We start from the raw sequence: 24256 nt of genomic DNA, 5'->3' as shown, positions 1-24256 counted from the left end.
TATGGCTTTCCCAATCCCATTGTCACCCCTCATAAGCTACATTTTTATACAACTGTCTTCGAGATTCATGGGTTCTGGGTTGTGGTTTGATAGTTTCAGGTATCCACCACCAGCTACCCCAATTCTTTAGAACCTAAAAAGGGTTGTCTAAAGTGTGCGTAAGAGTGCCCACCAGAGTGACCTCTCGGCTCCTTTTGGAATCTCTCTGCCACTGAAGCTTATTTCATTTCCTTTCACATCCCCCTTTTGGTCAAGAAGATGTTCTCCGTCCCACGATGCCAGGTCTACATTCCTCCCCGGGAGTCATATTCCACGTTGCCAGGGAGATTCACTCCCCTGGGTGTCTGATCCCACGTAGGGGGGAGGGCAGTGATTTCACCTTTCAAGTTGGCTTAGCTAGAGAGAGAGGGCCACATCTGAGCAACAAAGAGGCATTCGGGAGGAGGCTCTTAGGTACAACCATAGGGAGGCCTAGCCTCCCCTTTGCAGCAACCGTCTTCCCAAGGGTAAAACCTGTGGTAGAGGGCTCAACCCATCAAACCACCAGTCCCCTATGTCTGTGGTCATGTTAGCAACCATGGAGGTGGGGTAGGCGAATACCCCTGCATTCTCCACAGGCTCCTCAAGGGGGCACTACATCTTTTTTTTTTTTTTTTTTAACTTTCCCTTCTTTTTTAAATCAACTGTATGAAAAAAAAGTTAAAAAGAAAACAAACATACAATAAAAGAACATTTCGAAGAGACCATAACAAGGGAGTAAGAAAAAGACAACTAACCTAAGATAACTGCTTAACTTCCAACATGTTCCTACTTTACCCCAAGAAAGTTACATAATATAGCAACATTTCTGTGAACTTGTTCCTACTATATCCATCAGAAATTAACAGACCATAGTCATTCCTGGGCATCCCCAGAACGTTAAATAGCTTATCTGTTTTTCTTGGATTATTGTTCCCCCTTCCTTAATTGCTCTCTACTGCTAGTTCCCCTACATTCTACATTATAAACCATTTGTTTTACATTTTTCAAAGTTCACATTAGTGGTAGCATATAATATTTCTCTTTTTGTGCCTGGCTTATTTCGCTCAGCATTATGTCTTCAAGGTTCATCCATGTTGTCATATGTTTCACGAGATTGTTCCTTCTTACTGCCGTGTAGTATTCCATCGTGTGTATATACCACATTTTATTTATCCACTCATCTGTTGAAGGACATTTGGGTTGTTTCCATCTCTTGGCAATTGTGAATAATGCTGCTATGAACATTGGCGTGCAGATATCTGTTCGTGTCACTGCTTTCCGATCTTCCGGGTATATACCGAGAAGTGCAATCGCTGGATCGAATGGTAACTCTATATCTAGTTTTCTAAGGAACTGCCAGACTGACTTCCAGAGTGGCTGAACCATTATACAGTCCCACCAACAATGAATAAGAGTTCCAATTTTTCCACATCCCCTCCAGCATTTGTAGTTTCCTGTTTGTTTAATGGCAGCCATTCTAATCGGTGTTAGATGGTATCTCATTGTGGTCTTAATTTGCATCTCTCTAATAGCTAGTGAAGCTGAACACTTTTTCATGTGTTTCTTGGCCATTTGTATTTCCTCTTCAGAGAACTGTCTTTTCATATCTTTTGCCCATTTTATAATTGGGCCGACTGTACTATTGTCATTGAGTTGTAGGATTTCTTTATATATGCAAGATATCAGTCTTTTGTCAGATACATGGTTTCCAAAAATTTTTTCCCATTGAGTTGGCTGCCTCTTTACCTTTTTGAGAAATTCCTTTGAGGTGCAGAAACTTCTAAGCTTGAGGAGTTCCCATTTATCTATTTTCTCTTTTGTTGCTTGTGCTTTGGGTGTAAAGTCTAGGAAGTGGCCTCCTAATACAAGGTCTTGAAGATGTTTTCCTACATTATCTTCTAGGAGTTTTATGGTACTTTCTTTTATATTGAGATCTTTGGTCCATTTTGAGTTAATTTTTGTGTAGGGGGTGAGGTAGGGGTCCTCTTTCATTCTTTTGGATATGGCTATCCAACTCTCCCACCCCCATTTGTTGAAAAGACCCTTATGACTCAGTTCAGTGACTTTGGGGGCCTTATCAAAGATCAGTCGGCCATAGATCTGAGGGTCTATCTCTGAATTCTCAATTCGATTCCATTGATCTATATGTCTATCTTTGTGCCAGTACCATGCTATTTTGGCAACTGTGGCTTTATAATAAGCTTCAAAGTCAGGGAGTGTAAGTCCTCCCACTTCGTTTTTCTTTTTTAGAGTGTCTTTAGCAATTCGAGGCATCTTCCCTTTCCAAATAAATTTGATAAGTAGCTTTTCCAAGTCTGCAAAGTAGGTTGTTGGAATTTTGATTGGGATTGCATTGAATCTGTAGATGAGTTTGAGTAGAATTGACATCTTAATGACATTTAGTCTTCCTATCCATGAACATGGAATATTTTTCCATCTTTTAAGGTCCCCTTCTATTTCTTTTAGTAGAGTTATGTAGTTTTCTTTGTATAGGTCTTTTACATCTTTGGTTAAATTTATTCCTAGGTACTTGATTTTTTTAGTTGCTATTGAAAATGGTATCTTTTTCTTGAGTGTCTCTTCAGTTTGTTCATTTCTAGCATATAGAAACATTACTGACTTATGTGCATTAACCTTGTATCCCGCTACTTTGCTAAATTTGTTTATTAGCTCTAGTAGCTGTATCGTCGATTTCTCAGGGTTTTCTAGATATAAGATCATATCATCTGCAAACAATGACAGTTTTACTTCTTCTTTTCCAATTTGGATGCCTTTTATTTCTTTGTCTTGCCGGATTGCCCTGGCTAGCACTTCCAGCACAATGTTGAATAACAGTGGTGACAGCAGGCATCCTTGTCTTGTTCCTGATCTTAGAGGGAAGGCTTTCAGTCTCTCACCATTGAGTACTATGCTGGCTGTGGGTTTTTCATATATGCTCTTTATCATGTTGAGGAAGTTTCCTTCAATTACTACCTTTTGAAGTGTTTTTATCAAAAACGGATGTTGGATTTTGTCAAATGCTTTTTCAGCATCTATTGAGATGATCAATTGATTTTTCCCTTTTGACTTGTTAATGTGTTGTAATACATTGATTGATTTTCTTATGTTGAACCATCCTTGCATGCCTGGAATGAACCCCACTTGGTCATGGTGTATGATTTTTTTAATGTGTCTTTGGATTTGATTTGCAAGTATTTTGTTGAGGATTTTTGCATCTGTATTCATTAGGGAGATTGGCTGGTAGTTTTCCTTTTTGGTAGCATCTTTGCCTGGTTTTGGTATTAGATTGATGTTAGCTTCATAAAATGAGTTAGGTAGTGTTCCATTTTCTTCAATGTTTTGAAAGAGTTTGAGTAAGATTGGTGTCAGTTCTTTCTGGAAAGTTTGGTAGAATTCCCGTGAAGCCATCTGGCCCTGGGCATTTATTTGTGGGAAGAATTTTGATGACTGCTTGGATCTCTTTGCTTGTGATGGGTTGGTTGAGGTCTTCTATTTCTTCTCTGGTCAGTATAGGTTGTTCATATGTTTCCAGGAAATTGTCCATTTCCTCTACATTATCCAGTTTGTTGCCATACAGTTGTTCATAGTATCCTCTTATAATTTTTTTAATTTCTTCAGGATCTGCAGTTATGTCACCTTTTTCATTCATTATTTTGTTTATATGGGTCTTCTCTCTTTTTGATTTTGTCAGTCTAGCTAGGGGCTTGTCAATCTTGTTGATCTTCTCGAAGAACCAACTTTTGGTGATATTTATCCTCTCTATTGTTTTTTTGTTCTCTATGTCATTTATTTCTGCTTTAATCCTTGTTATTTCTTTTCTTGTACTTGGTTTAGGATTGGTTTGCTGTTCATTTTCTAGCTTCTTCAGTTGATCCATTAGTTCTTTGATTTTGGCTCTTTCTTCCTTTTTAATATATGCGTTTAGTGCTATAAATTTCCCCCTTAGCACTGCTTTTGCTGCATCCCATAGGTTTTGGTATGTTGTGTTCTCATTTTCATTCGTCTCTATATATTTAGCAATTTCTCTTGCTATTTCTTCTTTAACCCACTGATTGTTTAGGAGTGTGTTGTTTAACCTCCAGGTATTTGTGAATTTTCTAAGTCTCTGATGGTTATTGACTTCTAATTGTATTCCATTGTGGTCAGAGAATGTGCTTTGAATAATTTCAATCTTTTTAAATTTATTGAGGCTTGTTTTATGTCCCAGCATATGATCTATTCTGGAGAAAGTTCCATGAGCACTAGAAAAGTATGTATCCTGGTGATTTGGGATGTATTGTCCTGAATATGTCTGTTAAATCTAATTCATTTATCAGATTGTTTAGGTTTTTAATTTCCTTATTGGTCTTCTGTCTGGTTGATCTATCTATAGGAGAGAGTGATGTGTTGAAGTCTCCCACAATTATTGTGGAAACATCAATTGCTTCCTTTATTTTTGCCAGTGTTTCTCTCATGTATTTTGTGGCACCTTGATTGGGTGCATAGACATTTACGATTGTTATTTCTTCTTGCTGAATTGCCCCTTTTATTAGTATGTAGTGGCCTTCTTTGTCTCTCAAAACATCCCTGCATTTGAAGTCTATTTTATCTGAGATTAATATTGCTACACCTGCTTTCTTTTGGCTGTAGCTTGCATGAAATATTTTTTTCCATCCTTTCACTTTCAGTTTCTTTGTGTCCCTGTGTCTAAGATGAGTCTCTTGTATGCAACATATTGATGGTTCATTTTTTTTGATCCATTCTGCGACTCTATATCTTTTAATTGGGGAGTTTAATCCATTTACATTCAACGTTATAACCGTGAAGGCATTTCTTGAATCAGCCATCTTATCCTTTGGTTTATGTTTGTCATATTTTTCCCCTCTGTCTATTAATATCCTTTATTGTACCCATACCGAATCTCTTTAGTACTGAACCTTTCTCCAAGTCTCTCTGTCCTTTCTTTGTTTCTCTGTCTGTAGGGCTCCCTTGAGTATCTCCAGTAGGGCAGGTGTCTTGTTAGCAAATTCTCTCAGCATTTCTTTGTCTGTGAAAAATTTAAGCTCTCCCTCAAATTTGAAGGAGAGCTTTGCAGGATAAAGTATTCTTGGCTGGAAATTTTTCTCACTCAGAATTTTAAATATATCGTGCCACTGCCTTCTCGCCTCCATGGTGGCTGCTGAGTAGTCAGTACTTAGTCTTATGCTGTTTCCTTTGTATGTGGTGAATTGCTTTTCTCTTGCTGCTTTCAGAACTTGCTCCTTCTCTTCTGTGTTTGACAGTGTGATCAGTCTCGGAGTGGGTTTATTTGGATTTATTCTATTTGGGGTTCGCTGAGCATTTATGATTTGTGTATTTATGTTGTTTAGAAGATTTGGGAAGTTTTCCCCAACAATTTCTTTGAATACTCTTCCTAGACCTTTACCCTTTTCTTCCCCTTCTGGGACACCAATGAGTCTTATATTCGGACGTTTCATATTATCTATCATATCCCTGAGGTCCATTTCGAGTTTTTCAATTTTTTCCCCATTCTTTCTTTTATGCTTTCATTTTCCATTCTGTCATCTTCGAGGTCATTGATTCGTTGTTCAACTTCCTCTACTCTTGTACTATGAGTGTCCAGAATCTTTTTAATTTGGTCAACAGTTTCTTTAATTTCCATAAGATCATCCATTTTTTTATTTAGTCTTGCAATGTCTTCTTTATGCTCTTCTAGGGTCTTCTTGATTTCCTGTGTATCCCATACTATGGTCTCATTGTTCATCTTTAGTTCTTTGAGTAGCTGCTCTAGGTGCTGTGTCTCTTCTGAGCTTTTGATTTTGGTGCTTGGGCTTGGGTTATCCATATCGTCTGGTTTTTTCATATGCTTTATAATTTTCTGTTTTTTTTGGCCTCGTGGCATTTGCTGAACTTGATAGGGTTCTTTTAGGATTTGTAGACCAATTGAAGTCCTTATCTCTAATTTATCAGATCAACCGCTTCGTGGAGTACACTTTCTCTAACTAACCAGCAGGTGGCGTCCACGAGCCACCTGTTCTCCACAAGCCAGTTCTCCCCTGCTTAGCTTTTTTGGTGAGTGGGGGAGTGAGTCTTGTGGGGTCCAATTGGTGTACCAAGCTTGCATGTGTAGTTGGTGTTGCCTGCCCTGTGTATGGGGCGTGTTTCTGGGCAGTCAGGGAGGGGGGTGGTGGCTCTAACAATCAAATCTCCCTGGTGATCCTAGAGTTTTAAAGCTGCTGCAATAGGCTAATCCTTCAGTTCTGTCCTGCCACAGTTTGTCTCTGCCACTGACCCACAAGTCCTTGGTATTGGCGTATGGCTCCTGAGACTTGCAAGTGGGCCCCTCTTCCAGGCTGTGCACCCCGGGTCCTCTGTTGAGGGATGACTGTGCTATGTCACAGGTGAGTGCAATCCCCCAGAGCAGTTCTGGGCTGCTGGGCTGTGTAGGGAGGCTCCCAGTCTGCTGAAATGATGGCTGAATGGGGCTTTGTTAATTCACACTGCTCTACCTTCCCAACTCTGGGATAATCAGCTGAGGTTGCAGGGAAGGCTAATGTCCACACCCAGTTTTGTGGTGTGTGCCTGTTATTTGAAGCACTTCCGTCACACTGGGTTGTCTGGGGCAGTTCTGGGCTATGGGGCTGGCGATGGGCAGGAGTGTTTCCTGTCTACCAGGATGATGGCTGTGAGCGGACACCCCCCTTTTCTTGGGAAGTTGTGGTGTTTAGTGAATTTTCTCAGGCACTGGATTATTGCATTTTGTCTCAGAGCTCTCCTAGTTCTGCTGTTGACTTGACCTGCCCAAGTTGCAAGTCTTTGAAGCTTTCTGTATTGGGCTTCTTAGAGTAATTGTTTTAGAAAAAGAAAAAAGGATTAAAAAAAGAAAAAAAAAAGGGCCCTCCTCAGAGATCTAATGGGTTATTGAAATGCTAAGAGACAAAGCAACCAGGGCCATTAAGGAAAGGTCCACAGGGCAGAGAGATCAGCTTTTCTTCGGGATTTGCATATGCGCCTCAGGGCCTGAGCTCGGGCCTGAGCTCTGCCCTTCCCCCTTCTATGTTCACCAGAACTCCAAAAATCCTCTGCTTTTATTTTGGAGTTTTTCGTGGTTTTTTTTTTTTTTTTTCTATGCCTGTCTCCTCTCTGCTGGGCTGGCTGCTCTCAGATTCTCTGGTGTCTGGTCTCTGTCTATCTATGGTTGGAGTTTGGATCAGTAGAATGAGTTTCCGATAAGGGCAGCCACTGCAGTTCTCCCTTCTCCTTCCCGGAGCTGACAGCCCCTCCTCCCCCGGGACTGAGCCTGGCAGGGAGGGGCGCGGGTCCCCTGGCCGCAAAAACTTACAGATTTCGCTGATCTCAGCAGTTCCACATTTTCATGAGTGTTGTATGAAGTATGCCCAAAGTCAGATTGCTCTGTGGTGTCCAGTCCACGCAGTTCCTGGCTTTCTACCTACTTTCCTGGAGGAGTAACTAAAACATACAGCTCACCAGTCTGCCATCTTGCCCCGCCTCAGCATAGTGTTTAAGATCACACACTCTGGAATCCCTTGGCTCCATCTCCAAGATATGTGACCTGAAACAAGCTATTAACCCCTCAATGCCCTAGTTTCCTCATTTGTGAACTGGGGATGATAACAGTACCAACCCCTAGGGCTGTGGTGAGGATTAAGCAAGATATTGTATGTAAGGGTCTAGCACAGAGCCGGTGCGTGGTGAATACTCGATAAACCTTAGGTAGTGCTGAAGCAAGGGGTTTGAGACAATATCATCAAGAGATGCCACATACTTATGGAGATGATTTACTGCTAAGGCTTAGGAGCTGGGGAGACCTGTGTTGTTATCTTGCCTCTGACACTTACTAGCTGTCTGACCTTGGGGAAACTCACACAACCTGTGTGATCTTTAGTTTCATCACCTAGAAAATGGGAGAAATACTACTTATCTTGCTGAGAGAATTAAATAACAAATGTAAAGTGTTTAGCATAACATGTTAGCACTCAATAAACATGAGTTCCTTCCCCCTTTTGCTTATTGAAACAGCTATGTAGCTCTTGGCTTGAAAGACTGTCTTCTGGCTGCCAGGCATCCACAGGGTACAGTCATCACGAACTTGCTATAATTTAATCTGCAACAGAAGTTTGTATAACATAGAATTATGCAAATGTGGGAGAACAAGTTTTACATCAGCTGTGCTTTTGAACATACATGATACCCATCTGATAATGGTTGTGTTTATTGTTTTAATAATTCAAGAGAACCAGCTTCATCTTCTGGAAGGCATCAGGTTGTAGAGGAAAGGTCAGGGCTTTGGGTCCACAAGAGGCTGGGTTGGAATGCTAGGTTGCTCTGTGTTAGCTGGGGGACAGGGTTTTCCAACCTCAGTGTTACTCATTCAGGAGACATTAGAGAGAAAAAGATAGCCCTTGAAGGGTTACTTGAGGCTCAAGCTATATATTATATAGGAAAGTAAATAATGGATACTATTTATCAAGGATTTATTATGTGCCAAGCATTGTCCTAATTAACTTGTTTAATTTTCACAGCTATCCTATGAGGTAGGCCCAGTTACCACCATTTTATGGATAAAAAGCTCAGGCACAAGAAATTATGCTACCTGCCTAAGGTCACACAGCTAGCTGGGGGTGGAGCGTGGATTTAAACTCAGGCAGTGGGGCAATTAGCTGCTGAGCTTTACCTCCACCTTGGCACACAGTAGGTAATAAATTAATATTAGTTTCCCATCCTTTCTATCTAAGATAGACTTACTGAACATGAAGCCATTTTCAAAGTGAGGGAAAAATAGTGTCCTCTCACATCAGAAAGAATCCAAGAGATAGCGAATTAATAAAGAGCACAATTTCTTAGACTTTATGATGCCGTAACTAACAGTAGAATTTGCTTGCTGGTAGTTAATGAAATATATTTTTAAAAATTGTTATGGAAAAAATGCTTGACTAAAGCAAGTGAAGAAGGAATGATCGTGAAAACCAAAACAGGTAAAAAAATCATGGGGAAGGGAATTAACATTTTTTGAACGTCTGTTACGTCCCAACCACTATGCCAGATGATGGATCAACCTGGTCTAAGTAGGATTCTGAGAAACAGAGATTGTCCTGTTTTATGGACAAGAAACTGACGCTCACTGAGGCTAGGAAAGTTGCCCAAGGTCACATACTTGGCCCAGATTCAAACCAGGTTTGTCAGACATGCTTCCTGCTCCATCCCTGCCTTTGTTCCAGGAGTCACGTAGACATATTCCTGAAGACTCTGCCAAGAATTGCAAGTTATGAAGTGTCCTTGGATGGAATTTTCAGCGTCTGTGCACGGGCTATTCCCAGGAAACCTTGTTCCTAAGTATAGCTGTTGAATGAATAGAGGCAAGAAGAGGTTTACCTCCTTTTTGAGTCAGGATAAAGGCTGATGTGGTTATTCTTTTACCACAGGCACAGACATGCTGCTGGGTTCTCTGAATTGATCAGAGGTCCACGCTTGAGACTTAGCTCTATCCCCTTGGGTCCACAGGCCTGGAGTGACCAGAGGACCCATTTGGTGGGCCGCACAGGGACCTATTTATATGAGCCACCAAGGAGGCTTCCGGCAAGCACTTATCCCAAGGATAAAGAGAGCCAATGCAAACAAGCTTGTTCTAAGTCTATGCTTCAAGATCAGAGGGGAGAGATGTTTGCCAACCCTGAAGAACTCCAGTCTTGAGCTCCACAGAGCAGGGTCTGGGAGTAAAAATGGAAAGAACTCTAAGATAGGGACCCATGTATCACAGCGTCAAAAACAAAGGTGGGTTCAAGGCAAATAGAGGCTGCAGCAGCCCATTGCCGTAGGGAGCTACCAACAGGGAGGGGATGGGAGATGTCTTAGAGTTAGAGAACTCCAATGTGAGCAAGTGGGAGATGCACCCTGGGACCAGGCTGGTATGATGGAAAAAAGATGGGTACGGGTTTACTTTTAGAGTACCTGTTACCACTGAAGACATAATTTATAACTTAATCGCATGGAGGAGACATTAGGCAGGTGTTATTTAAACAATCATACAAATATGTTATTTTAAACTGTGATAAGTCTCATGAAGGAAAATGACAGGGTGTCCTGTAAGTGTACAAAGGGGAAGTGACCAGGCCTTTAGGGGACAGTAAGGAAAGGTTTCCCTGGGGAAGTGTTTGCATGTTTGCAAAGATCCTGAAGCCAATGGGAACAGGTCTAATAAATTACCAACTGTGGGAGTGGGAGCAGGAGAGGAGTCATGGGGTGCTTTCCCTCTGATCTGCATTATAAGGTGCCTTTGTCAAAGCAGAAGTTAATGTGAGAAAGGGTCTTGCCTAGTTGGTCAGTTCTGCCTTTCAAGGCATGTGGACAGGGGCACCCAGTAATCTGGGTTCTAATTATGCCTCAGTCACCGAGGTGAATGATTTTAAGCAGATTTCTGCCCTCCTTTACAAGAGGGCAGAGAAACGAGTGGAACCAGCTAGATGATCTCTATAGTTCCTTCTGGTGTTTAAAAAAAAAAAAAAAATCTAATAGCAGCTTTTAAAGATCCTTCTATTATTTCACTCTTAGAGAATGAGCTTGTTCTTTTAACTTCACAACTTCTCATAAGTGCCCAATCTTTCTCATTGACTCTCATAGTAGACCTTAGAAAAAACAGTTTATTTTGCTACTGAGTGAGGTCCCAAGATTTTATTGAACAGAAGCAGTCATTCATTTATTTGCTCAACACCTGGGCCAGGTGCTGAGTATTCAAAGGAGAATGGATCTGTCGAGGTCCACCCCCCAAATCGGCTGTCAACTCAAAAGACAGACATATAATCAGGTAATTACAATATAAAGTGATAAATTCACTGATAGATATATAGGGTATTAAGAGAGAATAGAGGAGGGCCACCTAATCCAAATATAGGGAGAGTGATGTTGTGGGTTATGTTTGGAGATATAAAAAAATGGGTGTGTAAAACATAGTAGATGCTTCATAAATGTATATGGCTGAATGAATGAATGAATTCTATTGCTGTCATTGTAACTTCAAATTGCTAGATGGTTAATTCCAAGACCCCTGTTGTTGTTCTTTCCTGCCATAAAATAATTTAAAAAAAAACCCAATCTAATAATGGTTGTAATTTTTATGATGAGCGACTGGGCACTGTACACATTCACATGGGTAATGTTTACCTACACTATATTTTTTTCCTAATATTTTCATTAGGGTGGATTGCTTCTACTATTAATCTTTCCTCCTAGAAACTAGAAAGATTGCCTTTGGCCATTTTCATTTTATTGTGTTAAATCTCAGAAAAGAACAAGTTCAATGTACACAACAGAGAGGTGGTTAAAACTCGGGGTAGAGAAATTCGATATAAGTTTCCTCCCCTGGGATGGGAACCCTTGAGGGGGACCATGTGAGTCTGTGAAATGATGTGGTCATTACTGAGCTGTGGAGATAGCATGGTTGAAGGTTTGCAATTTTTCCTCTCTCTTTAATTTGCACTGAACACTTGCTATAATAAAAAATGGGATTGGAAGCCCTAAGCGCAAATCATGAACTTCACAAGAAAAATGTTACTTTTATGCTGCCCATTAAAAACATTTACCTGCTCCATATGCTCCAGCACTTACCAGAGAAAGAGGAATCTGCCCAATGAAAACTGAGAGCACATTTCTGAAAAATTGTTTTCCATAAATCTTGCAAATTACTGTGCTCAAATATTCCAGGTTGTAGCCAGACCGACCTCGGGGGAGCGATTACCAGGGAAATAACCATGAACAGCAGTAAGATCTTGCCCAGATCTGACTAGCAACACCTTTCTGTGCAGCAGGCGGTCACATGGGCCGGCCCGAGTTGCCAGCAGCACTGTTAATTAACGGGGCATCAGACAAGGCTTCTCTATGCGCTGCTAATTAGTCCTTCTGGAGACACATATGCCGAACCGCATCCAGGGGTGTCATGTTTCCGTCTACGGCTTGCTCAGCTGAGTTAGCTGAGTCCGCGTGGGGATGCACTGAATCTCCATACCACTCCGCTGCAGTCCTTTTATTCCCCCCCGACCCCTACCCCCCAGTGGGGTCCCATTTGAGGGAAGCTATGATGGCGGAGTAATACCTACACTTTCCGACTTTCCTTTTATGAGGGATACGAAATTGCCTTAGTAATATCACAGGTATCAAATACACTAAATGGTTTTGAACTCACGGACTGCTTTGCTGCCTTTTTACTTGTATGATGTTTTTTGGTCAGTTCACGTGACATAGAAAATACTACCACCCATCATCCCATGCAGGGTTGTGCAGGTTTTCCCCTGCCCAAGGATGCTCTGGTGAAGGGGCAACTGGGGCCTGAAACGCAGCTCACTGTCTACCTACCCAGCCTGTACCTTTGTGCATATTAGAATGCGGCCAGTGTGGCTGAAGGGTCTGAGGCCTTAACTACACACTAGACTGACTTTATAAATGAACTGTTGGCTTGGCTTTCATATCCTGGAAACAACTGTATCAATTACCAGCTAAAAGTCATTGAAGTCTTGGGAGCATATGAAGATTGAACCAAGCCTTTTAAAAGAAAAAATTGATGACATTATATATGGGGATATTGTCTGTGATTGGTATTTGCTGGAGAGAGAATCATTCACCTGGTACATGGTCCCTTGTTTTACTTCTCCCATTCAATATGAAGGTCTGTAAATAAATGGATGAGATTATTTATTTGCAATCTCAGGATTATGGTTAACTTTTGGTTAAAAACAAAGGGCTTAACTGACTAGTTGGCAAATTACAAAGCTTGAGTGCTATCAGCAACAATATTTGGAGGTCAACAGATGTTGACCTGTCTTTCAGGGAGACCATGAAAGTCTGGTTCACCTGTGTGAAGCTTGTGTGTGATGTTGCAGCAGTATGCACAGTTCTGCCGGCTCAGTCGTCTCAGATCAATGCTGTGTCCTTGGCAATGGTGCATTGGACAGGTTGCAGGCATTAGAAGCAGAGCCTTGGGCTCAGACCTTTCCAGCTGTGGGAACTTGGGAATATAATAACCTCTGAGCGTCATTTTCCTCATCTATAAAATAACATCTTCCCAGGTTGTGAGAATTAAAATAAAATAAATGAAACATCTAGCACAGAGCCTGGAACACTGTAGGTTCTCAATAAATGTCAGTTCCTTCCACCTCTATTCTCAAACATCTTTCATGATTTCCCATTATCTGTAGGAAAATAATTAATAGTTGCCCAGTGACTTTAGAATTTCCAGAAGGCTTTAATTATCTCTAATGAGGGAAACAGGTGTATTTGGAATTTTTGCTTGTGTTATTATTGGTGTTGTTTTTAATGGACTTTATGTTTTCTGCTGAAGCCTGATTTTTTCATCATAAGCAAATGTTCTTCTTACCCTTCTAGAGAAAAGTTGGCTTCAGAAAGTACATATTCAGTGAAAATTTCAAAATGATTGCAAGTTTCCTGGATATAATGGTAATGGTTCCTCAATTATTTTTTCCACAATTCTGTTTTGAATGAATTTCAAATGCAGCAAATTCTGTTTTCTCACAGAATGCACAGCTCAGCACCTCATTTCATGTGTTAGCTTTAACATTTGCTTTTGAAATAGCAGTGTATAGTGGCTTTAAAAGATGCAAATTCTTCCACTTTGTTTTTCTGACTATTCTACCAAATGTTTATTTAAAAACTAAGTAGTTAATGGTGTACCTAGGACATGAAATAGCTTTTAAAAAACATAATTTCCCCATTTCATTTTCTTCAATATCATTCAAATGTTATTCATTTAATTTCCACTTAGATTATAGAAAAGATCTTCATTAGAGACTTTATTTTTGATGCATATTTATTGAAAGGTTACTGAAAGTTTTCACAAAAAAATTGGGTCTGAAAAAATTACATTTGACTAATAAATTATGCATTAATACAAATTATTAGGATATGTTCTCAGTAAATATTACATGATGTTTTGCCATTAGTTACTGACAGGTGAAAACAAACCAGTTAATATTATTTGAATTCTGGACAGAATAAGAAAAAACTTGATGCAATTCTAATGAGTAAAAACAAGGACTAAGTTCAGGTTGAGAGGTCATCGAGAATATTTCGAAACAATTCAAACGTCACAAGTAAGAATACAAAGATGGCTTAAATGACCTTATGTACATATGTGGTAGTACATTGATTTATATAATGTTTCTTGTGGCTGCCAATTCTTATTATTCTTTAACACTATCAATTTTTTTAAGAGTTTATCAGTCAACTAACCATATGTGATAATATGCACAGAAAATGCAAGGGAATTCCATATGCGTAAACACAAAATTCACATTGTGCCTTCAGTGAATTAAATAACATACATATGGATTCTCTCAGAGTTTGTAGCATAGATGAAAAAGATGAGATCTTGATGATTCTGTGTTGCTTCAGTGGTGTGAAGACTGACTGGCTGTTATTCATTTTTTTTCAGTTTAAAGTATTTTAATAGCAAACTTACAGGAACAGCACAGAAGACATGCAACATTAAAAACATGCAACTTGCATGTATGACAACTCATTTAGAAAAGTACAGAGAATGGATGGAATCTATTGTATGATAAAAATGCTACAAACACCATTTAGCTGCCATCAATAAGAAATTTATTTGTTTTAAAAAATCCAAATGCTGGCATATCCAGAAAAATTTAACAGGTTTATTTATAATTGTTATAAAGTTCAACTGTTGAAAATTGTTTACTGGAATATTTTGACTTACACTAATGCTTTATGTCCCCACATTTATATTAAAAATTCATGCACAAATGAAAATGAAAAAATTGCCAATACCTGATTTCTGTCCCCTATTTTGCCATTCACAATCATATTCTTAGGTACCTTTTGACCCCATAGGAAAAAAATATCTAAAGTTCAGAACTCCCAATAACAGGAAGAAGAAGAAAAAAAAATTTTTTTTTTTTTGAGAATTAAATGTTTCCCATCAAAGTGGATTCTTAAGCACATTGTCCACGTATGCGGCGTGCTAGCTGGATGTCTTTTGGCATAATTGTTACACATTTGGCATGGATAGCACACAGGTTGGTGTCTTCAAAAAGGCCAACCAGATAGGCCTCACTTGCTTCTTACAAAGCACCAACGTTGGAAGGGAAGTTTGCGAATCAGAAGTTCAGTAGACTTCTGATAATGTCTAGTTTCATGGAATGCCACAGTACCAGGCCTGTAATGATGAGGTTTTTTCTTCACTCTTCCAGTAGAGGGTGCATTCTTGTGAGTGGCTTTTGTAGCCAGTTGTTTCCTGGGTGCTTTATCGCCAGTCGATTTGCAGGCAGACTGCTTTGTACGAGCCATGGTGTAGAGACCTCCTTAATTACCCCCTTCTCCTTTGGCTAGAGCTCGGCGAGCTAGAGGCAGTGCTGGCATGAGAGTGCTACGGTGGTGTGGCGGCTCCTGCGAACACCTCTTATTCATTTTAAATCACTCACAACAGCCTGCTCAGAGCTTGGCACGTGGGAGCTGCTTAATAAATGTTTGCTGCATTACAAAATAACCCATAAATGAATGTAAACAAAAGCATCAAGGAGACAAAAGTCTCAGGAAGGTACGTTTAGTACAGGAGGCCACATGTTATAATACCAACTTCAGTACTTATTTTATAGAAAGAAACAAGATAAAAACTTACTCTCTGTGTAACTAACATGGTTTTGGACAGTGAAAAAGCAGAGTACTAGTTTTTCTTTTTCAGATCTTCTTAAACAAGGTGGAATAAAAATACCATTGCTTTTTGTATCAGAAATTTGAGACATATTGAAAAATTGGGAAATATAGCTACCAAGAAAATAAGGAAGTTTTAACATTAGTAAATCCAATAGTGCAACCAAGCCCATTAATAAATTAAAAGAAAATAATCAGGCAAGATGGCGGAGTGGTGAAGTGTGGAATCTAGTTACTCCTCTAGGGCAGCTGGTAAATAGCCAGGAACTGTATGGAACAGCCACTTTAGGGATTTCTGTGATGAGTAATGCATTGTACACCAGTGTGGAATGGGTGGAATGGCTGAGATCTCAGTGAAAAACTGTAAGTTTCCTTGGCCAATGGGCTGGTGCCCCTCCTCCCTCTTCCCACCGCCCATGCATGGCAGACTGTCTTGGTGCTGGTTCCCCAAAGGAAAAAGAAACAATCTATGCTGGGAGCAAGGAGGGTGGCTCAACAAGGCACCAACTGCAGAATTAACAAATTTGAACTGCTGAATAAGAGTTCCAAGTACAGATAAACCAGAACTGGGCAGCAAAGGAGCCGGGAGGAATCCATCCAGCAGAGAGGAGGCAGGGCTAACATCAACAACAAAAAACCCAGAGACTTTTGGAATGTTGGAGGTGTTCAGAATAGTGGAAAAGGGCTGGGCTCCAAGAAAAAGGGGCACATAGAGACAGTTACTAAATCAGGCTCTGGCTTCCAAACCTGGGGAACTGGGGTACTGCTCTGAGAAGTTTTTTTTTCTTTTTTTTCTAGCCCTCTGACTCTTTATCTTTTTACTTTTCAATAGCCCATCAGAGCTCCTACTTCAGCACTGCCCCGGGCAAGGGCAGAATTAAGAATTAAAGTTGTCTGAGAGTAACTATTCAGGTGAAAGAGATAAAAGCCTAAAGGGCTTACCTTTAAATAACCCATACCTGGACTGAGAAAACTTGGGGGCTGGGGAAAAGCTTTGAAAAGGTTTTTTTTTTCCCCTTTCTTTCTTTCTTTTTGAAAGCAACTATTCTAAGTAGCTCATTAAAGAAAGCCTCAGATATTTGTAATCGGTCCCTCAATCCAGGCAACAGTGGAGCTAAGATAGGTCTGGGAGATGAAGAAGGCAAGGGGGGTAGAGCCCAAATCAAGTGGCAGCCCTCCCTCAGAGAACTCAGACACCAGGGGCTGAAAAACAGAAACCAGCTTGAGTCAGCCATGCCCCTGGCAGGGACAGGGTCTTCAGAGAATTAAAGACACCTGTGGTACCTCTTCACACTGGTGGGGAGCTGCATGCTGATAAGCACCACCCACTGTACAGGATAGGAAAAGCACAGAGTCCAGAGGCTTCAAAGGAGGTTTGACAACCTGTGAGATCTCATTCTCAGGGAAACTTCATGCTCTCTTCCTGAGAACTGAGTTCTCTGGACTGGGAAAAATCTGATGGGGTCGATCATATCTAGGGAGACTCTCTCACAAAAAGGTTACGTAGAGGCAGGCAAGAACCAGAAAAATAAGAGGTGAAAAATTCTGATCAACTAAACAGAAACTAGGTTAGAGGTCCAGAATAAGGTGAACTACATGCTGAAGAACAGATACAGAACAAAGCCAATCAATAAGAAAGCCATAGGTAAAAGAGGGAAAACTAATCCCAGAATAAATTAATCAAGAAAATCAGATGCCTAGACAGCTAAAAATAATGAGCCATATTAGAAACATGAAAGTATGGACCAATCTAAGGAACAAACTAACACTTCAACTGAGATACAGGAATTGAAACAACTAATTAAAGATGTTCAAACAAAGATGCTAAATCCATTCAAAAATCAAATCAATGAGCTGAAGGAAGATATGGCAAAAGAGATGAAGGATATAAAGAAGAAATTGGGTGAACATAAGGAGGAATTTGAAAGTTTGAAAAAACAAATGGCAGAACTTATGGGAATGAAAGGCACAATAGAAGAGATGAAAAACACAATGGAGACTTACAACACCAGATTTGAAGAGGCAGAATAAAGGATAAGTGAACTAGAAGTCAGGACATCTGAAACCCTACACACAAAGGAACAGATAGGGAACACAAGGGAAAATATGAGCAGGGTCTCAGTGAACTGAATGACAACATGAAGCTCATGATTATATGTTATGGGTGTCCTAGAAGGAGAAGAGACGGGAAAAGGGGGCAGAAAGAATAATAGAAGAAATAATCACTGAAAATTTCACATCTCTTACGAAAGATATAAAATTACAGATTCAAGAAGTGCAGCATACCCTAAACAGAATAGATCCCAATAGACCCACTCTGGGACACTTACTGATCAGATTGCCTAAGGTCAAAGACAGAGAGAATTCTGAAAGTAGCAAGAAAAAAGCAATCCATCACATACAAGGAAAGCTTGATAAGACTATGTACAGATATGTGAGAAGTTAATGGTATGATAGATTTAATATACTGAAAGAGAAAAACTGCAAACCAATAATTCTTTATCTGGCAAAACTGTATTTCAAAAATGAGGGAAGGAGTGGATCTAAGATGGCAGCATAGAGAGGAGTGGAAGCTAGTTAGTCCCCCTGGAACAACTAATAAACAACCAGGAACAACTAGTAAATAATCTGGAATAACTGGGGGGGGGGCAAACATGACTGTCCACTCATCATACACCAACCTGAATTGGGAGGGATGCCCGAGATCGCAGCATAAAATCTGTAAGTAAAAACCGTGGCTCCAAGCTGGGATCCCCTCCCCCCTCTCCCCAAGCTGCAAAACCTTGTAGTGCTAGAGGGAAGCTCTTTCCCAGCAAGTGAATATAGCTCAGCTGAGCTCCAACTGAGGTTTTAATTAACAAGCATGGACTGCTTGCTATAAGCTATGAATCTCCAACAAGCAGACATAGTCTTTGGGTGATGACTGACCTTGGAGAGCAGGAGGGTGGCTGCAGACTGGCCCTGAAGGGGACTTTCTCTTCCTGTTTTGGCTCAGTGAAGAAAGCCTCAGCCATTTTCAGTTCCCAGTGCTCTGACCCAGACAAGGGTGGAGATAGCACAGGCAGAGATCATTCAAATGCTAATGACCTCTTCCTAGATGTTCTATCTTCTCTAAGAGGAAAGGGGTGGGGCCAAGCTCTACTACCCACCTTCCATTAAGAACCAGAGCCTGAGGGAAAGCAGCCACAGGCCACACCTCCTTATACCAGTCTGGAGTTACAGGCTTACAGGCACCACCTGCTGGGCAGAAAAGCACAGTGACCTGAGGCATCACAGGGCATACTAATTTTCTAAGACATCCTCAGGGAAACTGGATACCAAATATTTCTTCCTTCTGGGACCTGAAACTGTTGTGGTCTGGGAAAACCTGATTGGGGTAACCAAGGAAACCAGATGCCTAAACAACAGAAAACTACAACCTATATTAAGAAAAATGAAGTTATGGCCCAGTCAAAGGAACAAACTTACACTTCAACTGAGATACAGGAATTTAAACAACTAATAATAAGTCAAATTAAAAAGTTTAGGGAAGATACGGTGAAAGAGATGAACCGTATAATGAAAACACTGGGAGTACATAAAGTAGAAATTGGAAGTTCAAAAAACCAACGGGCAGAATCTACAGAAATGAAAGACACAACATAAGAGATGAGAGACACAACAGAAACATAAAAGAGCAGATTCTAAGAGGCAGAAGAAAACACTCAGGAACTAGAGAACAAGGCGCCTGAAAGCCTACACACAAAAGAACAGATAGAGAAAATGGAAAAATACAAGCAGTGTCTCCAGAACTTAAGGACAAAACAAAAAGCAAGACCGTACGTGTCATTGATGTCCCACAAGGAAAACAGAAGGGAAAAGGGGCAGAAGCAATAATAGAGGAAATAATAAATGAAAATTTCCCATGTCTTATGACAGACATAAAATTATGGATCCAAGAAGTGCAGCATACCCCAAACAGAATAGATCTGAATAGGCCTACATCAAGACACTTAATAATCTGATTATCAAATGTCAAAGATAAAGAGAGAATCCTGAAAGCAGCAAGAAAGTGATCCCTCACATACAAAGGAAATTGATAAGACTATGTGCGGATTTCTCAGTAGAAACCATGGAGGCAAGAAGGAAGTGGGGTGATATATTTAAGATACTGAAAGAGAAAAATCACCAGCCAAGAATCCTATATCTGGCAAAACTGTCCTTCAAATATGAGAGAGAGCTTAAAATATTCTCTGACAAGCAGACAATGACAGAGTTTGTGAACAAGATACCTGCTCTACAGGAAACACTAAAGGAAGCACTGCAGACAGAAAGGAAAAGACAGGAGTAAGAGGTTTGGAAAACAATTTTGGGAGATAGTAGCACAGCAACGTAAGTACACTGAACAAACATGACTGTGAATATGGTTGAAAGAGGAAGATTAGGACCATGTGGGACAACAGAACAAAAGATGAAGGATAAAGACTGGGACTGTGTAATTCAGGGAAACCTAGGTTGTTCAATGTTTGTAATAAAAGGTACAAATATGTTTTTACATGAGGTAGAACAAATGAATGTCAACATTGCAAGGTGTTAAAAATAGGGTTGGATTCAGGGGAAAACACAATCAATGCAAACTAGAGACTATAATATACGGAAGCATTGTATTATGCTTCCTTTAATATAACAAAGTCAATATACCAAAGCTAAATGCATATGGGGGGTTGGGGAGTAGTGGAAGGGTTTGTGACTCCTGGCATTGGTGATGTTCCCTGACTCTTTATTCTACTTTAGGTTAATGCTATCTTTCCTTCTGTTGCTTTCTAGCTGTTAAGTTTTTGTTGTTGTTGTCTGTTTTTTTTCTCTGTCTCACTTTCTCTTTTCTTTTTATTTTGTCTCTCTGCCTTCTTTGACTCTTCCTCCTTCTTTGTGGAAGAAATGGAGATATCCTTATATGGATAGTGGCAATGGTGCTGAATACATAAATACATGACTATACAGGGAACCAATGATTGTTTACTTAGGACAGAATGTGTGGTGTGTGAAAAAACCATCTTAAAAGAAATGGGTTGATGAAGAAACTTTGAGGGCACTATATCGAGTGAAACAGACACAAAGGCAAACATTGCAGGCTCTCACTGATATGAACTAATTATAATATGTAAACTCATAGACATGAAATATAAGGATATAAAATGAGGCTAAAGAATGGGGAATGGTTGCTTTTTATGACCAGAATGTTCAACTAGTGTGAACTTAAACATTTGGAAATGGACAGGGGTGATGGTAGCATGTTGTGAGAATAACTAACAGTTTTGAAAGATGTGTGAAGGTGGTGGAAAGGGTAAACCCAGAGACAGGCATGTCACCAGAAGGAAAGTTGGAGGTTAAAAGATGGGAATGTATGAAACAGTGAATCTTGTGGTGGACAATATACAAGATTAACTATACAAATATTAGAAATCTCTTTCATGAACTAGAACAAATGTATGACACTATAACTAGAAGTTAATAATAAAGAGGCATATAGGAAAAAATATATACATATTGAAAACTGTATACTACAGTTAGTAGTATTTTAACATCCTTTCATCAACTGTAACAAATGTACAATACCAAAACTATGAATCAATAATGGAGGGGAGTGGTTAGGGATATGGGAGGATTTGAGTTTCCTTTTTTTTTGTCTTTATTTCTTTTCTGGAATAAGGAAAATGTTCTAAAAATTGAAAAAAAATTAATTGTGTTGATGGATGCACATATCTCATTATATATGAGATTAAAATATTTTCCAACAAAGAGATACTGAGACAGTTTGTGAATAAAAGACCTGCTCTTTAAGAAATACTAAAGGGAGTACTACAGGCTGATAGGAAAAGACAGGAGAGAGATTTGGAGAAGAGTGTAGAAATGAAGTCTAGCAAGAAGGGTAAAAGGAGAGAGAGAAAAAAATAAGATATGAAATATAAAAACCAAAAGACAAAATGGTAGAAGAAAATACTGATCTTACAGCAATAATACTAAATGTTAATGGATTCAACTCCCAAATAAAAAGACATAGATTGGCAGAATGGATTAAAAAACAAGACCCATCTGTATGCTGTCCATAAGAAACTTACTTTAGATACAAGGACAAAAATAGGATGAAAGTGACAGGTTGGAAAAAGATATTTCACACAAACAACCAGAAAAAAGCAGGAGTAGCTACATTAATATCAGACAAATTAGACTTCAAATGTAAAACAATTAACAGAGACAAAGAAGGACACTACATATTAATAAAAGGGACAATTCTTCAAGAAAATATAACAGTCATAAATATTTATGCACTGAGCCAGAGTACCCCAAAATACATGAGGCAAACACTGACAACATTGAAGAGATAAGTAGATACCTCTACAATGATAGTTGGAGACTTCAATACACTGCTGTCATCAATGGATAGAACATCTAGACAGAGGATCAATAAGGAAACAGAGATGTTGCATTGTATTATAAGTGACTTGACGGACATTTATAGAATACTACACTCCACAACTGCAGGATATATATTTTTCTCAAGTGTTTATAGATCATTCTCTAGGATAGACCACATGTTGGTCCACAAAGCAAGACTCAAAAAAAAAAACTGATATTATACAAAACACCTTCTTGGGTCATAATGGAATGAAGTTGGAAATCAATACCAGGCAGAAGATTGGGAAATTCACAAATATATGGAGGCAAAACAACACACTCTTAGACAACTAGTGGGTAAAGGAAGAAATAACAAGGGAAATTAGTAAACACCTTGAGGGAAATGAAAATGAAAACAACAAATCAAAACTTATGGGATGCAGCAAAAGTGGTGCTGAGAGGGAAATTTATTGCCCAAATGCCTATATTAAAATAGAAGAGAGAGAAAAAATTGCAGAATTAACTGGTCACTTGGGGGAACTAGAGAAAGAACAGCAAACTAACCCCAAAGCAAGCAGAAGGAAAGCTATAATAAAGATTAGATTCAGAAATAAATGGAATTGAGAACAGGCAAACAATAGAATCAACAAAACCAGAAATTGGTTCTTAGAGAAAATCAATAAAATTGATGGACTCTTAGCTAGGCTAACAACAACAACAACAAAAGAGTGGATGCAAATAAACACAATCAGAAATGGGAAAGAGGATATAACTACTGACACCACAGAAATAAAGGAGATGATGAGAGGATACTATGAGCAACTATGTGCTAATAAACTAGACAACTTAGATGAAACAGACAACTTCCTAGAAAAGCATGAACAATCAACATTTACTCAAGAAGAATAGATGACCTCAACAAACCAATCACAAGTAAAGAGATTGAGTCAGTCATCAAAAAGCTCCCCCCAAAGAAAAGCCCAGGACCAGATGGTTTCACATGTGAATTCTACCAAGCACTCAAGAAAGAATTAATACCAATCCTGCTCAAACTCTTCAAAGAAATTGAAGAGGGAAAGCTATCTAAATCATTCTATGAAGTCAACATCACTCTAATTCCAAAGTCAGGCAAAGATACTACAAAAAAAAAAAAAAAAAAAAAAAAAAAAAAAAGAAACAGAGAAAAAGAAGATTATAGACCAGTCTCTTTAATGAATATAGATAAAAAATCCTCAACAAAATACTTGCTAATCAAATCCAGGAACACATTAGAAGAATTATGCACCATGACCAAATGGGATTTATTCCAGGTATGCAAAGCTGGTTCAACACAAGAAGATGAATTAACGTAACACACCATATCAATAAATCAAAGCAGAAGAACCACATGATCATCTTGATTGATGCAGAAAAGGCGTTTGACAAAATTCAACATCCTTTCTGGATGAAAACACTTCAAAGGATAGGAATAGAATGGAACTTTCTCAATATGATAAAGGCAATATATGAAAAACTCACAGCTAACAACATACAATGGGGAAAGGCTGAAAACTTTCCCTCTAAGATCAGGAACAAGACAGGGATGCCAACTGCCACCATTGTGATTCAACATTGTGCTAGAAGTTCTAGCTAGAGCAATTATGCAAGAAAAACAAATAAAAAATATCCAAATTGGAGAGGTAGAAATAAAACTTTCACTGTTTGCAGATGCATGATTCTATATTTAGAAATTCCAGAAAAATCTACAGCAAAGCTACTAGAACTAATCAATGATTACAGCAAAGTGGCAGGATACAAGATCAACATACAAAAATCAGAAGTGTTCCTATACACAAATAATGAGCAACAGGAGGAAATCAAGAAAAAGTTCCATTTACAATAGCAACAAAAAGAATCAATTAGTTAGGAATAAACTTAACCTAGGCCACAAAAGACCTATGCAGAGAAAACCACAAGAAACTGCTAAAAGAAATCAAACAGGACCTAAAAAATTGGAAGAACATACTGTGTTCATGGATTTGAAGAGTAAATATGGTTAAGATGTCAATTCTACCTAAGCTGATTTATAGATTTAAGCAATACCAATTAAAATCCCAAAAACTTACCTTGCAGAAATAGAGAAACAAATAACCAAATTTATTTGGAAGGGCAGGGTTCCCCAAATAGCCAAAAGTATCTTAAGAAA

The 24256-nt window shown here is 39.2% G+C and overlaps 1 long non-coding RNA gene across 1 annotated transcript in view; it reads left to right on the top strand.

Annotated features, from left to right (window-relative positions):
- The window catches only part of LOC119528849, a 96120-nt gene that overhangs the window by 40252 nt on the left and 31612 nt on the right, over nt 1–24256 (top strand). The window lies entirely within an intron of this gene.

This window comes from Choloepus didactylus, chromosome 3, assembly GCF_015220235.1.
Source record: "Choloepus didactylus isolate mChoDid1 chromosome 3, mChoDid1.pri, whole genome shotgun sequence".
Classification (NCBI taxonomy): domain Eukaryota; kingdom Metazoa; phylum Chordata; class Mammalia; order Pilosa; family Megalonychidae; genus Choloepus; species Choloepus didactylus.
Note: the sequence above shows the minus strand (reverse complement) of the source record. Positions and strands in the feature narration are given on the sequence as shown.